We start from the raw sequence: 14,352 nt of genomic DNA, 5'->3' as shown, positions 1-14,352 counted from the left end.
ACCACTACCATATTTTTCGGACTATAAGTCGCAGTTTTTTTCATAGTTTGGCTGGGCTCCATTGCGACTTACATATGTTTTTTTCCTTCTTTATCATGCATTTTCGGCAGGTGCGACTTATACTCCGGTGCGACTTATACTCCGAAAAATACGGTATTTAGTTTTGAGGTCGTCTTGAGTAATAGAACCACACACACCAAACATGTTGCAGAGTGTTTACATATTGCTGATATCAATGTAATCCTTCTCAATTCAAATAAATGCAAGCTGAAGATCTGAAGAAAGAAACATACAGAAACATAAATTAATACGAACAAGCATACACAAGAGGGAGACGGATGGATAAAAAGATAATGTAATGGTAGACTCATTAAAATATTCCTCTTTAGGAAATCAACGAGGCTGATATATCGTCTCCTGGCAACATGGCAAAGGCATTTTCACACCAAGTTAGACACAAACTCCCGGGGCTTTTTTTCCCCCCTGATCTGATTTTAATCTTATGTGCTTTAGCAGCTTAGAGCCACAGGAATATTTTTTTTATATATTTTCATTTCCAGATGACATCCCATGAACAGGAAATACATTCTGTTATGTGGGTAATCAACTTAGTGCAATGAATGAGTATACAGAATGATAGCTTGTGTTACATTAATGGGAAATGTAGAAACCCAATGCGATATGATAATCATATGTTAGTGTTTTTAAAGCTAAAAAGGACTCACATGGTCCAGATGACCAACATTTCACTAACAAGTTCTCCTTATGTATTTTGTTTTTAATTTGGCAGTCATTTCCCATCATATCAATTACTTTCAACTGTCCTTGAAACGACCCTTTTCATTGCCAGACTTGATATACCGCCCCTCTTGGTGTGATGTCATCTACAGCAGTGGTCCACAACAACCGATTGGTACCGGGCCGCGCAAAAAAATAAAAAGAATTAAAAAAAATAAACCATTTTTTTTGTTTTTTACTAAATCAACATAAAAAACACAGTATATACATTATTTATCAATATAAATCAATACAGTCTGCAAGGATACAGTCCGTAAGCACACATGATTGTATTTCTTTATGAACAAAAATAAATAAATAAATAAACAAATCAGCTACAAAAAGGTTGGGGACCACTGATCTACAGAACTGGAGCCCACTTCTCCATTTAGACAATGTGAATAAAAGCATATAAAACAGGTGTCAATCTATTTTATTTTTTTTTAGTTTAAATCTGACTGTGTTTAGGAAAAAAGGAGTGGTGAGGTTCATCTTGAAGATATATACTATATTGCTAAAGTATTTGGCCACCTGCCTTGACTCACATATTAACTTGAAGTGCCATCCCATTCCTAACCAATAGGGTTCAATATGATGTCGGTCCACCTTTTGCAGCTATTACAGCTTCAACTCTTCTGGGAAGGCTGTCCACAAGGTTGCGGAGTGTGTTTATAGGAATTTTCGACCATTCTTCCAAAAGCGCATTGGTGAGGTTACACACTGATGTTGGTCGAGAAGGCCTGTCTCTCTGTCTTCGTTCTAATTCATCGCAAAGGGTTCAGGTCAGGACTCTGTGCAGGCCAGTCAAGTTCATCCACAGCAGACTTTGTCATCCATGTCTTTATGGACCTTGGTTTCTGCACTGGTGCACAGTCATGTTGGAAGAAGAAGGGGCCCGCTCCAAACTGTTCCCACAAGGAACAAGGGAGCATGGAATGGTCCAAATGGTTCCTTTCACTGGAACTAAGGGGCCAAGCCCAACTCCTGAAAAACAACACCACAACATAATTCCTCCTTCACCAAATTTTCACACTCGGCACAATGCAGTCCAAAATGTACCGTTCTTCTGGCAACCTCCAAACTCAGACTCGTGATTCATCACTCCAGAGAACTGCTCTAGAGTCCAGTGGCGACGTGCTTTACACCCATACTTGCCAACCTTGAGACCTCCAATTTCGGTGGGTGGGTGCGGGGGGCGTGGTTGGGGGCGTGGTTAAGAGGGGAGGAGTATTTTTGCAGCTAGAATTCACCAAGTCAAGTATTTCATATATATATATATATATATATATATATATATATATATATATATATATATATATATATATATATATATATATATATATAAGAAATAATTGACTTTCAGTGAATTCTAGCTATGTATATATATATATATATATATATATATATATATATATATATATATATATATATATATATATATATATATATATATATATATATATATATATATATATACACATATATATATATATATAAATAAAATAAATACTTGAATTTCAGTGTTCATTTATTTACACATATACACACACATAACACTCATCTACTCATTGTTGAGTTAAGGGTCGAATTGTCCCTCCTTGTTCTATTCTCTGTCACCATCTTTCTAACCATGCTGAACACCCTCTCTGATGATGCATTGCTGTGTGGCACGCACAAAAGTGCTTTCATCAAATGCGCTAGATGGCAGTATTGTCCTGTTTAAGAGTGTCACAACATTGCTGTTTACGGCAGACGGACTGCTTTACTGTAGACGTTCTCTATATTGTGGGAAAGCGGAATCAGGTCTGCGTGGAGCTGGAGGGGGCGTGGCCTCCAGCTCCGCCTGAATTTCGGGAGATTTTCGGGAGAAAATTTGTCCTGGGAGGTTTTCGGGAGTCTCCCGGAAAATCCGGGAGGGTTGGCAAGTATGTTTACACCACTGCATCCGACGCTTTGCATTGGACTCGGTGATGTATGTCTTAGATGCAGCTGCTCGGCCATGGAAACCAATTCCATGAAGCTCTCTGCGTACTGTACGTGGGCTAATTGGAAGTTTGGAGCTCTGTAGAAACTGACTGTGCAGAAAGTCGGCGACCTCTTTGCACTACGCGCTTCACAGCTGAGTTGCTGTTGTTCCCAAACTCTTCCATTTTCTTATAATAAAGCCGACAGTTGACTTTGGAATATTTAGGAGCGAGGACATTTCACGACTGGATTTGTTGCACAGGTGGCATCCTATGACAGAGCTCCTGAGAGCGGCCCATTTTTTCACAAATGTTTGTAGAAACAGTCTCCATGCCTAAGTGCTTGATTTTATACACCTGTAGCCGGGCCAAGTGATTAGGACACCTGATTCTGATCATTTGGATGCGTGGCCAAATACTTTTGGCAATATAGTGTTTATTCAACAGTCTGAATTGTCAAAAGTTAAATTGATACTTTTGGAGAGGCTGGGGCGTGGTTTCATTTGCAACCTGGGAACGCCTCAAAATGTGCAAGATATGCAGAAATTAGGTTATAAATGTGACTGTGGAGCACAACTGACACCAAAGCAAATCCAGAACGTATGATTTATATCACAAGGGATCGCGTTACATGTATATTACAATCATCATAGGTCATCTTTAAGTTAATGTTTGGTGTCGAGACGCTCCTGAAGTTACCTTGTGCCGTCAAGCTCATTGGGAGTTTAGAACTACTTGCTCTGAGTAAGAACAAACTCTCTAAAAACAATCGTAACTCATTTGTGGGGCGGTATAGCTTGAGGGTTCCAGGTTCGATCACCGCTTCCGCCAACCTAGTCACTGCCGTTGTGTCCTTGGGAGAGATGTCCAATAATGGCTTTTTTGCCGATATCCGATATTCCGATATTGTCGAACTCCTAATTACCGATTCCGATATCAACCGATACCGATATATACAGTCGTGGAATTTAACACATTATTATGCCTAATTTTGTTGTGATGCCCCGCTGGATGCATTAAACAATGTAACAAGGTTTTCCAAAATAAATCAACTCAAGTTATGGAAAAAAATGCCAACATGGCACTGCCATATTTATTATTGAAGTCACAAAGTGCATTATTTTTTTTAAACTTGCCTCAAAACAGCAGCTTGGAATTTGGGACATGCTCTCCATGAGAGAGCATGAGGAGGTTGAGGTGGGCGGGGTTGAGGTGTGGGGGCTTAGGGGTAGGGGGTAGCAGGGGGTGTATATTGTAGCGTCCCAGGAAGAGTTAGTGCTGCAAGGGGTTCTGGGTATTTGTTCTGGTGTGTTTATGTTGTGTTACGGTGCGGATGTTCTCCGGGAATGTGTTTGTCATTCTTGTTTGGTGTGGGTTCACAGTGTGGCGCATATTTGTAACAGTGTTCAAGTTGTTTATACGGCCACCCTCAGTGTGACCTGTATGGCTGTTGACCAAGTATGCTTTGCATTCACTTGTGTGTGTGAAAAGCCGTAGATATTGTGTGACTGAGCCGGCACGCAAAGGCAGTGCCTTTAAGGTTTATTGGCGCTCTGTACTTCTCCCTACGTCCGTGTACACAGCGGCGTTTTAAAAAGTCATAAATTTTACTTTTTGAAACCGATACCGATAATTTCCGATATTACATTTTAAAGCATTTATCGGCCGATAATATCGGCAGTCCGATATTATCGGACATCTGTAGTCCTTGGGCAAGACACTTTACCCACTTGCTCCCAGTGCCACCCACACTGGTTTAAATGTAACTTAGATATTGGGTTTCACTATGTAAAAGCGCTTTGAGTCACTAGAGAAAAGCGCTATATAAATATAATTCACTTCACTTCAGAAAAAAAATCTAATTTATAATTGTAATTTAATTGAAACGCAGTGTTTTACATTATTTAATACATTTCTATGTTTGCCAAGAATACATTAAAGGCCTGATTTACTAAGATCCACATACCAAATGCTAAACAGCGTGTGCAATCTATAACATTGCGTGTACTATTAGTCGGCATGTTGCCTGCGATTCATTATCAGTGTGTGTGCAATTATAAAGTGGTGCAGACCACCTTAATTAAAAGCGGTCCTGTGCATGCACAATAAAACCCTTTTTTTTTTTTTCGTTTTGCGCTTATGGCCGAGAGGCTGCACTTACTGTGTGCAAAAAAATGCACTTGTTTTTTTTCATATCGGAGATATGTAAATAATATTCTGTATATTCTAAATGAAAACGCCATTGAAAAACAGCCAGCAAACATCAAAACACATCAGTTAAATTGTGTTTTAATCAGCCCCTTAACTCACCCAGCATCAGAGGTGGGTAGTAACGCGCTACATTTACTCCGTTACATCTACTTGAGTAACTTTTGGGATAAATTGTACTTCTAAGAGTAGTTTTAATGCAACATACTTTTACTTTTACTTGAGTATATTTATAGAGAAGAAACGCTACTTTTACTCCGCTACTTTTATCTACATTCAGCTCGCTACTCGCTTCTAATTTTAATCGATCTGTTAATGCACGCTTTGTTTGTTTTGGTCTGTCATAGTGCCTGCGTTTCAACAAATACAGTCACTGGTGACGTTCACTCCGTTCCACCAATCAGATGCAGTCACTGGTGACGTTAGACCAATCAAACAGAGCCAGGCGGTCACATGACCTGACTTAAACAAGTTGAAAAACTTATTGGGGTGTTACCATTTAGTGGTCAATTGTACGGAATATGTACTGTACTGTGCAATCTACTAATACAAGTTTCAATCAATCAATCAAAAGTGTGAAGGAAAAAAGACCCTTTTTTATTTCAAACGTACATCCCGTCACAAGCCTAAAGACTGACTGCACAGTTCCTGTCTTCACAATAAAAGTGCCGCTCCATCGCGCCTGCGCTTTCAAAATAAGAGTCTCCGAAAGCCAGCGCAAACAAGCTAGCAAGCTACGGAATTTGCCGCCAATGTATTTCTTGTAAAGTGTGTGAAAACGAATATGGAAGCTGGACAAATAAGATACCAAAAACCAACCACTTTCATGTGGTATTAGACAGAAAGGAGGAACTTTTTTTCTCCTGCATTTGAAAACGTGGACGTTAAGCACTGCTGTCTGATTACAATCAATGCAAGTCATCAGAATCAGGTAATACACCAACTTATATTCTTGTCTTCATGAAAGAAAGGAATCTATATGTGTTAAACATGCATGTATATTCATTAAAACACCTTTAACATGTAAACAAAAACGGCAAAATAAATAAATATAAATGATATACTGTATATATCAATGTATGTGTATATATGTATATATATATATATATATATATATATATATATATATATATATATATATATATGATATGTGTATGTTACTCATCAGTTACTCAGTACTTGAGTAGTTTTTTCACAACATACTTTTTACTTTTACTCAAGTAAATATTTGGGTGACTACTCATTACTTTTACTTCAGTAATAAATCTCTAAAGTAACAGTACTCTTACTTGAGTACAATTTCTGGCTACTCTACCCACCTCTGCCCAGCATGTAGTATAAAATTATAAAACGATGTTGCTGTTTAGACAATATGTCTAATATTATTTATTCCTGACAGACAAACAGGTTGACACGCACACACATTCTTTGTCCCTCGTCCGTCTTTGCAGCGCGAGCTTCTATCCTGCAGCTGTGTGCCCTAATAACCATGTCAGTTTTCACACACTTTGCCGAGGTGCAAAAACGGTGACGAGTGTTGATAAATCACATTCTGCGTGCTGCATAATATATTTGCATCTTCTCCCAGCATTGTGGGCGTTGTGCTAATCAGCACATATTCTGCATCTTCATGAAGACATAGACGCAAAATGGATTGCACGCCTTTTTCTGCTCGCTTAAAGGGGAAACTTGCAAGAACACCATTGGCCAGCTTATGTTACTGTGGAGGGAGATGTGGCCAGCAATGCCTGCAGGAGCAAAAGTCACCGCCTCTGTCCATGGTGCTGAGGACAGAGCACCATCAGTGTTGACGGCGAGACACAGCTGGCAGGTGATTAGATTTCACAGGTGGTACGTGTTAATCTAATCATCTGTTGTCTTTAACAGTAAGCGGCCGGGAGCAGGAGGGGAGAGAGGATACGGACGTGGCTGAAAAGTCGCGTCCTGCTGGAGAGAGAACTTTGTTAAAACAATTGATTATTAAAACCTTGTTAAAACCTGCACGCTTGGCTCCCCTGCTGTGTCTAACAGTGGAACTGCGGGGAAGCACTTCCACAGTTACCATTAGTGGTATAACAGAACATAGTTGTGTTAAAAGTGACTAAATTTTTCACAATTACTGAATTTGTGTCACAAAAAAATTTAAACATTTTAGTCAACGCATACAAAAGCAGAGAAGCAACAAACAATTTGCAGCCGTGTTGTTATGATAGAATACACGTTCACTGATAGCTAACACAAACTATCCAAATTGCTAGTATTTGCTAATAACACACAAAGCGAATAATACGCATGCATGTGTTACGTACGCCCTTGAAGCCGTAGGAGGGCTGGATATAACGCTTAAAATGCGTTGGAAAGTTAGCGCCCTCTAGGGATCTGTGCAAATGTTGCAAACATACCCTTTATCAGACACAATACACTTTGCACACGTTTAGCAGATCAGTTTTGCGTGTGCTATCAGTTTTGCGCTTGTTTTAGTACATATAAACAGGCCCGGCCCTAACCAATCTGGCGCCCTAGGCAAGATTTTAGGTGGCGCCCCCCCCACATCGGCAGTGAAGTGTATATACTCACAAGAAACCGAATAGCTTTGTCTTTGACCTTTTTTTTTTTTTTTTACTTACAACTATACCTAATATATAAAGGGGTGGAAAAGTGACTATTACCTGCTGGGCAAACATTAGCTAACCAGAAGGCAATAACAATGTAAACAAAAAACACCTGCTTAAAGGATCTAATACAAATGTCCCTGAGGAATGTAAGGTGGGAGTACTGTAATGACCTAACGTTACATTATTATTTTCCATAACAATTTAGTGTAATGTTGTAACAAATAATATTTCTATTACATAGGCTTTACTTTGCATTTTAATTAACGTGGGAGTATTTTTTGTATTTAGTAATAATAGTACCAACTTTTTTTTTTTTTTTTTTTTTTCCTCCAACATTTGTGGCACTGGCGTGGCGCCCCCTGATGGACGGCGCCCTTAGCATTTGCCTATACGGCCTATGCCACGGGCCGGCCCTGCATATAAACTAGGGGTGTGGGAAAAAAATCGATTCGAATTCGAATCACGATTCTCACGTTGTGCGATTCAGAATCGATACTCATTTAAAAAAAAATCGATTTATTTATTTATTTATTTTTTAATGAATTTATTAATCAATCAACAAAACAATACACAACAATGTAATCCAATTCCAAAACCAAACCCGTCCCAGCAACATTAAGAACAACAATAAACAGAGCAATTGAGAGCAATTGAGGACACACAAATCCAAATGTAGTGAAACAAAAATGAACATTAACGACAACAGCATCAATATTAGTAACAATTTCAAGATAGCAGGGATTAAAAAAACCCTCATTGATATCATCATTAAAAACATTAATAAAAAAAAATTTAAAAATTAGAAATGAACAATAGTGTGTCACAGTGGCTAACACTTGCATCACATCCCATAAGCCCGACAACACCGCGTCCAATATTTTCCACAAAGATATAATAAGTCATATTTTGGTTCATTTATTAGTTGAAACAAATTTAAATAATGGTTCCCATATTCCAATATATGACTCATTATTATCTAAACTAAATGCAGTTTGTTCTACTGATATCATCTCCATAGCTTGTGTGTACCAGTCAGTATGAGTTGGACTATCAACATTTTTTAAACATGACCCTTTTTGTTATTATGCATATTGAAAGAAAAGCATTTTTACTCTTTGATGACACGTTGCTAAATTGATGGAGATCCCCAAGAATACAAGTTTGCAGTGTCATTGGGATGTTTATATTAAGGAATGTGATTGCTTCTTTTGTTGTTTTCAACCATAACTCTTTTATTCTCTGACATTCCCACAATAAATGAACAAGAGTTCCCTCAGCTGCCCGACACTTCATACATAACTTGCTATCTACTACGCCAATTTTAGCTGAGAAGATGTCAAATACAATCTATTCAATATCTTAAATTGAGTCAGCTTATCTTTAATGCTTCTAAAGGGCTTATTGGCATTTTTCCGAATATCATTCCATGATATGTCTCTTTCATCTAAAATGTTTAAGTCCATCATCCATTTCCGAACACACGCATCATTTGCATTTCGAGCAGTGTTGGGTTAGTTACTGAAAAGCAGTAACTAGTTACTTTACTAGTTACTTTATTTCAAAAGTAACTCAGTTACTAACTCAGTTACTTACACCAAAAAGTAATGCGTTACTGTGAAAAGTAACTATTTAGTTACTTCTTTTTTTCTTCTTCTTTTTTTAAAGCTCCCATTAATGCCCTTTTTGCCTTCATTTCAGTACTGTTATTGCACTGGAGAATAATACAATCTGTTGATCAACTTGACATACATTTTTATTTTCCTTTTAACATAATTAATGAAAAACAGTGCAACATAAAAAGGCATTCCTCCTTTCTTTAAACTTGGACCAATGACCATTAATAAAAAACAAGTTAAAGTGCAACATAAGAAGAAACATCATCTTCCTTGAAACAAAGGTAGTGAAATAAAGGCTGACATCTGGAGTGATGCTGCTGTCTTCCACACTTGGAGCCATGGATTGTAGAATACTTGTTTTCAGTGGCAGGATCATTGACACAGATGGTGAAGTTTCAGTGCTCAGTAGAGATGTAACACTTTTGAGGGGTTTAAGCACCTGGAGGACCTCACCTGCCACTCTCACATCATCATCAGACAGGGTGACATTTGTCTTCAGGGTGTTGTGGGTCAATGCAGAGTATATAGCTGCCTGCTGCTCCAACATATCATAAGTGGAGTTCCACCTCGTTGGGACATCATGTGTGAGCAGGCAGCTTTAGCATTTCTTGCTTTGTCTTAAGCACATGAGCAGCTGTTGTGCTTGGGTGGAAGTAAGAAACCTTCCTGATCCTCCCAAAGAGGCACTCCATCCTATTGACTGAGATTCCCTTCTGTGATGCCAAATTCACTACATGTGCAAAGCACCTATCTGTGGTCCCAGTCCTGCCTCATTCTCTGTAATTATTAGATTTTTGGCATTATCACGTGTGACTGGGATATCTTTATCTTCCATTCCTCCACTGCTTGTGTCAGCACCTGCGCAAGGTGACTCTCGTAGAGGGGGCGTGTCTTCTCATCTCCCAGTCTGCTGTGATGAAGTGAGCGCTTATAGTTCCGCTGGACGTCCACCCGTCTGTCATGAGCGCAACAGATGATCCTCGGGATAGTTCATCCACAACTTTTTTCTTCTCCTGCTCATAAAGATCTGGCACAATCTTATTGCTGAAGTGGGTGCGCGACGGGATGTCGTAACGTGGTTCAAGCACGTTCAGCATGTGTTTAAAACCCTCGTTTTGCACAACTGAGTCTGCACTTATAAACACACCGATTCAATGGCGGGGGCGTTCAAGCTCCTCCGTTACTCCGCTCGCCATGACCACGCTGTGTGTGGACTGAACGTGCCAACAACTTTTTTTTTTTCCTTTGTGTGCCTCCCCACACCCACACCCACACACACATAGAACGCGCCTCTTTTCTTCTCTCCGGCTTGTGACAGAGGAAGATTCAGAAGAACGACACCGCAGCGCTTCTGTTTCTAGCCGATACTACATCAAAAGTAACGTAAAATAACGCAGTAACGCATCATGTAGTAACGGTAACTAAATTACTGAATAAAAAAAAATAACGCGTTAGATTACTAGTTACCGCCGAAACTAACGGCGTTACAGTAACGCGTTACTTTGTAACGCGTTAGTCCCAACACTGATTTCGAGTGTGGTGTTCATTTATTATTCCATAAAATAGTTTAATTATTTACTTAATTGTGTCTTGATTAAAAAGTGCATCTTCCAGTTCATTGGCTATTTAAGGACATACTTTCAGAAGATATGCATTTATTTACAGCGTGTTTTAAAGAGATAACATGTAAAAAATGATTTCTGGATACATTATATTGATCAACTAAATCATTGAACGGTTTAAAAAAGTTTTTATTAATAATATGAGGAGGTTTAGTAATACCTCTGTCTTTCTATGTTGTCCATTTAACCACATTTTTAATAATGATTAATGATTTTTTTTTTTGATTTATTTAAAAAAAAAAAATAAAAAATAAAAATATATATATATATTTATATATATATATTTTTTTTTTTTTAATTAACCAATCCAACAAAACAATACACAGCAATACCATAACAATGCAATCCAAGCAACACTCAGAACTGCAATAAACAGAGCAATTGAGAGGAGACACAAACACGACACGGAACAAACCAAAAGTAGTGAAACAAAAATGAATATTATAAACAACAGTATCAATATTAGTTACAATTTCAACATAGCAGTGATTAAAAATCGGTCATTGACATTATCATTAGACATTTATAAATAATAAAAAAAGAACAATAGTGTCACAGTGGCTTACACTTGCACCGCATCTCATAAGCTTGACAACAAACTGTGTCCAATATTTTCACAAAGATAAAATAAGTCAGATTTTTGGTTCATTTAATAGTTAAAACAAATTTACATTATTGCAATCAGTTGATAAAACATTGTCCTTTACAATTATAAAAGCTTTTTACAAAAATCTACTACTCTGCTTGCATGTCAGCACACTGGGGTAGATCCTGCTGAAATCCTATGTATTGAATGAATAGAGAATCCTTTTGAATCTGGAAAATATCCTTTTTGAATCGAGAATCGCATTGAATCGAAAAAAACAAAACAAAATCGATTTAGAATCGAATCGTGACCCCAAGAATCAAAATTGAATCGAATCGTGGGACACCCAAAGATTCACAGCCCTAATATAAACCTTTACTGCAGGGGTGTCAAAGTCATTTTAGATCGGGGGCCAGATGGAGAAAAATCTACTCCCAAGTGGGCCGGATTGGTCATGATAACTTCAAAATAAAGACAACTTACACTTACATGCTGCGGTCAAAAATATTCTATCTTTATTCGTCGGTATTTATCATTTCTGAATAAATGATGTGATAGTGTTCATCAGTCAACTCATTGGTGTTAATTTTCAATATCTCGAGATAAAAAAAATAATATCAAAATCAAATTACAGAATGTTATTTAGGTAGTTTGCTCATTTTCCTCGACATCATGTGTTTTTTTGTGTGTTTTTTTTACATATGTAGCATAATCTACAACGATACAAAGAATTGCTATTGCGACGTCTAGTGGACGCATTTAGAACAGCAATTTCTTTCATTCAGAAATTTCGGCCTATTTTTATACTTAGCAAACTCATCCCATACGTTTGTCACCCCTGCTTTAGTGGATCAGGCCCTAACGGTTTTTGACAAGGTAAGGGCTGTTATCGTATGTCGTATACTTCCACCACACAGAAGCGTTGGAAGTGGCTTCTCGAGACGTAGTCTACTGCTTGACCGTACTTTTCACAGTCATCCTGCCACCAATATTATGTCAAACCCACTCGACATCCATTGCATTCAGTCTCCCCTAGAGGGGGGGGGGGTTACCCACATATGCGGTCCTCTCCAAGGTTTCTCATAGTCATTCACATCGACGTCCCACTGGGGTGAGTTTTTCCTTGCCCTTATGTGGGCTTTGTACCAAGGATGTCGTTGTGGCTTGTGCAGCCCTTTGAGACACTTGTGATTTAGGGCTATATAAATAAACATTGATTGATTGATTGATTGTGAACACTTTGAGCAAGACCCTATGCAGAAACCCCCCCACCTCTGAGCTGTTCAGTATCCGTGCCAGTAGACCAATCCTACCCCTGCCCAGTGGTATACACCATGATGTCCCACTCGACATCCATTGCTTTCGGTCTCCCCTAGAGGGGGTGGGGGTCCTCTCCAAGGTTTCTCATAATCATTCACATTGACGTCCCACTGGGGTGAGTTTTCCTTGCCCTTATGTGGGCTCTGTACCGAGGATGTCGTTGTGGCTTGTGCAGCCCTTTGAGACACTTGCGATTCAGGGCTATATAAATAAACATTGATTGATTGATTGATTGATGTCAAACATTCATTCAAATCGAATTCTCTCTAGAACCAATGTTGTTGCCTTTTTGAGCAAGGTCATTGAGCAGCTGCTGATGCTACTAAAGCTTGAAATGACAACTCAATCATGGCACTCGAGTACAAGTCAGAGCTTTGCGACGTTATTTGCAGTGCTTGAAATGGATAACATTACTTGTCCACTTCCACATGGACTGTAGTATTTCTCACATACTATTGTGAATTCCAAGTCCAGCACACTTAACTCTGCAATAAAAAAAAAAAGATCCCACTCCCAAGAGACTGATGAGATTTTAGATCTGAGGGCAAACCGGATAACTAAAAGTCCGAGATGAAATACACATTTTAGAACTACAGTGGCAGCACCACTACTACGTGGGTGGTTTTGAAGGTTGGAAGAAAATCTAAACACTGACATTTGGCCCATGTTGACAGCTTTGAGAGGCTGGCAGACAGTGAAGAGCAAACAAACAGAGACTGTTGTGCCGTGCGCTCGGTCTCATGTCTGCGCCGTAAACCACCTCTTACCTTGTTTGCTGTGGCCCTCAAAGATGGGGTCTTGTTTGGATCGGCACTTAATAGACAAATCAAGTCTGCGGGCAGATGATTTACGCCCCTGTGAGGGGAGAACCAATACATACGTCTATCGATCAATTGTGTATACTTTCTGGTATAGGCTTAGTCTTTGACCTCAGACGTTAATTTGCATTGATTTTTAAGAACTAAAAATAGGATTGCATTAATTATTGCAAATACCGTAATTTTCGGAGTATAAGTCGCTCCGGAGTATAAGTCGCACCGGCCGAAAATGCATAATAAAGAAGGAACAAAAAACATATATAAGTCGCACTGGAGTATAAGTCGCATTTTTTGAGGGAATTCATTTGATAAAACCCAACACCAAGAATAGACATTTGAAAGGCAATTTAAATAAATAAAGAATAGTGAACAACAGGCTGAATAAGTGTACGTTATATGAGGCATAAATAACCAACTGAGAACGTGCCTGGTATGTTAAAGGCCTACTGAAACCCACTACTACCGACCACGCAGTCTGATAGTTTATACATCAATGATGAAATCTTAACATTGCAACACATGCCAATACGGCCGGGTTAGCTTACTAAAGTGCAATTTTAAATTTTGCGCGAAATATCCTGCTGAAAACGTCTCGGTATGATGACGTCAGCGCGTGACGTCACGGATTGTAGAGGACATTTTGGGACAGCATGGTGGCCAGCTATTAAGTCGTCTGTTTTCATCGCAAAATTCCACAGTATTCTGGACATCTGTGTTGGTGAATCTTTTGCAATTTGTTCAATGAACAATGGAGACAGCAAAGACGAAAGAAAGCTGTAGGTGGGAAGCGGTGTATTGCGGCCGACTGCAGCAACAAAAACACAGC

The sequence above is a fragment of the Nerophis lumbriciformis genome, linkage group LG35 (assembly GCF_033978685.3).
Source record: "Nerophis lumbriciformis linkage group LG35, RoL_Nlum_v2.1, whole genome shotgun sequence".
Classification (NCBI taxonomy): Eukaryota; Metazoa; Chordata; class Actinopteri; order Syngnathiformes; family Syngnathidae; genus Nerophis; species Nerophis lumbriciformis.
Note: the sequence above shows the minus strand (reverse complement) of the source record.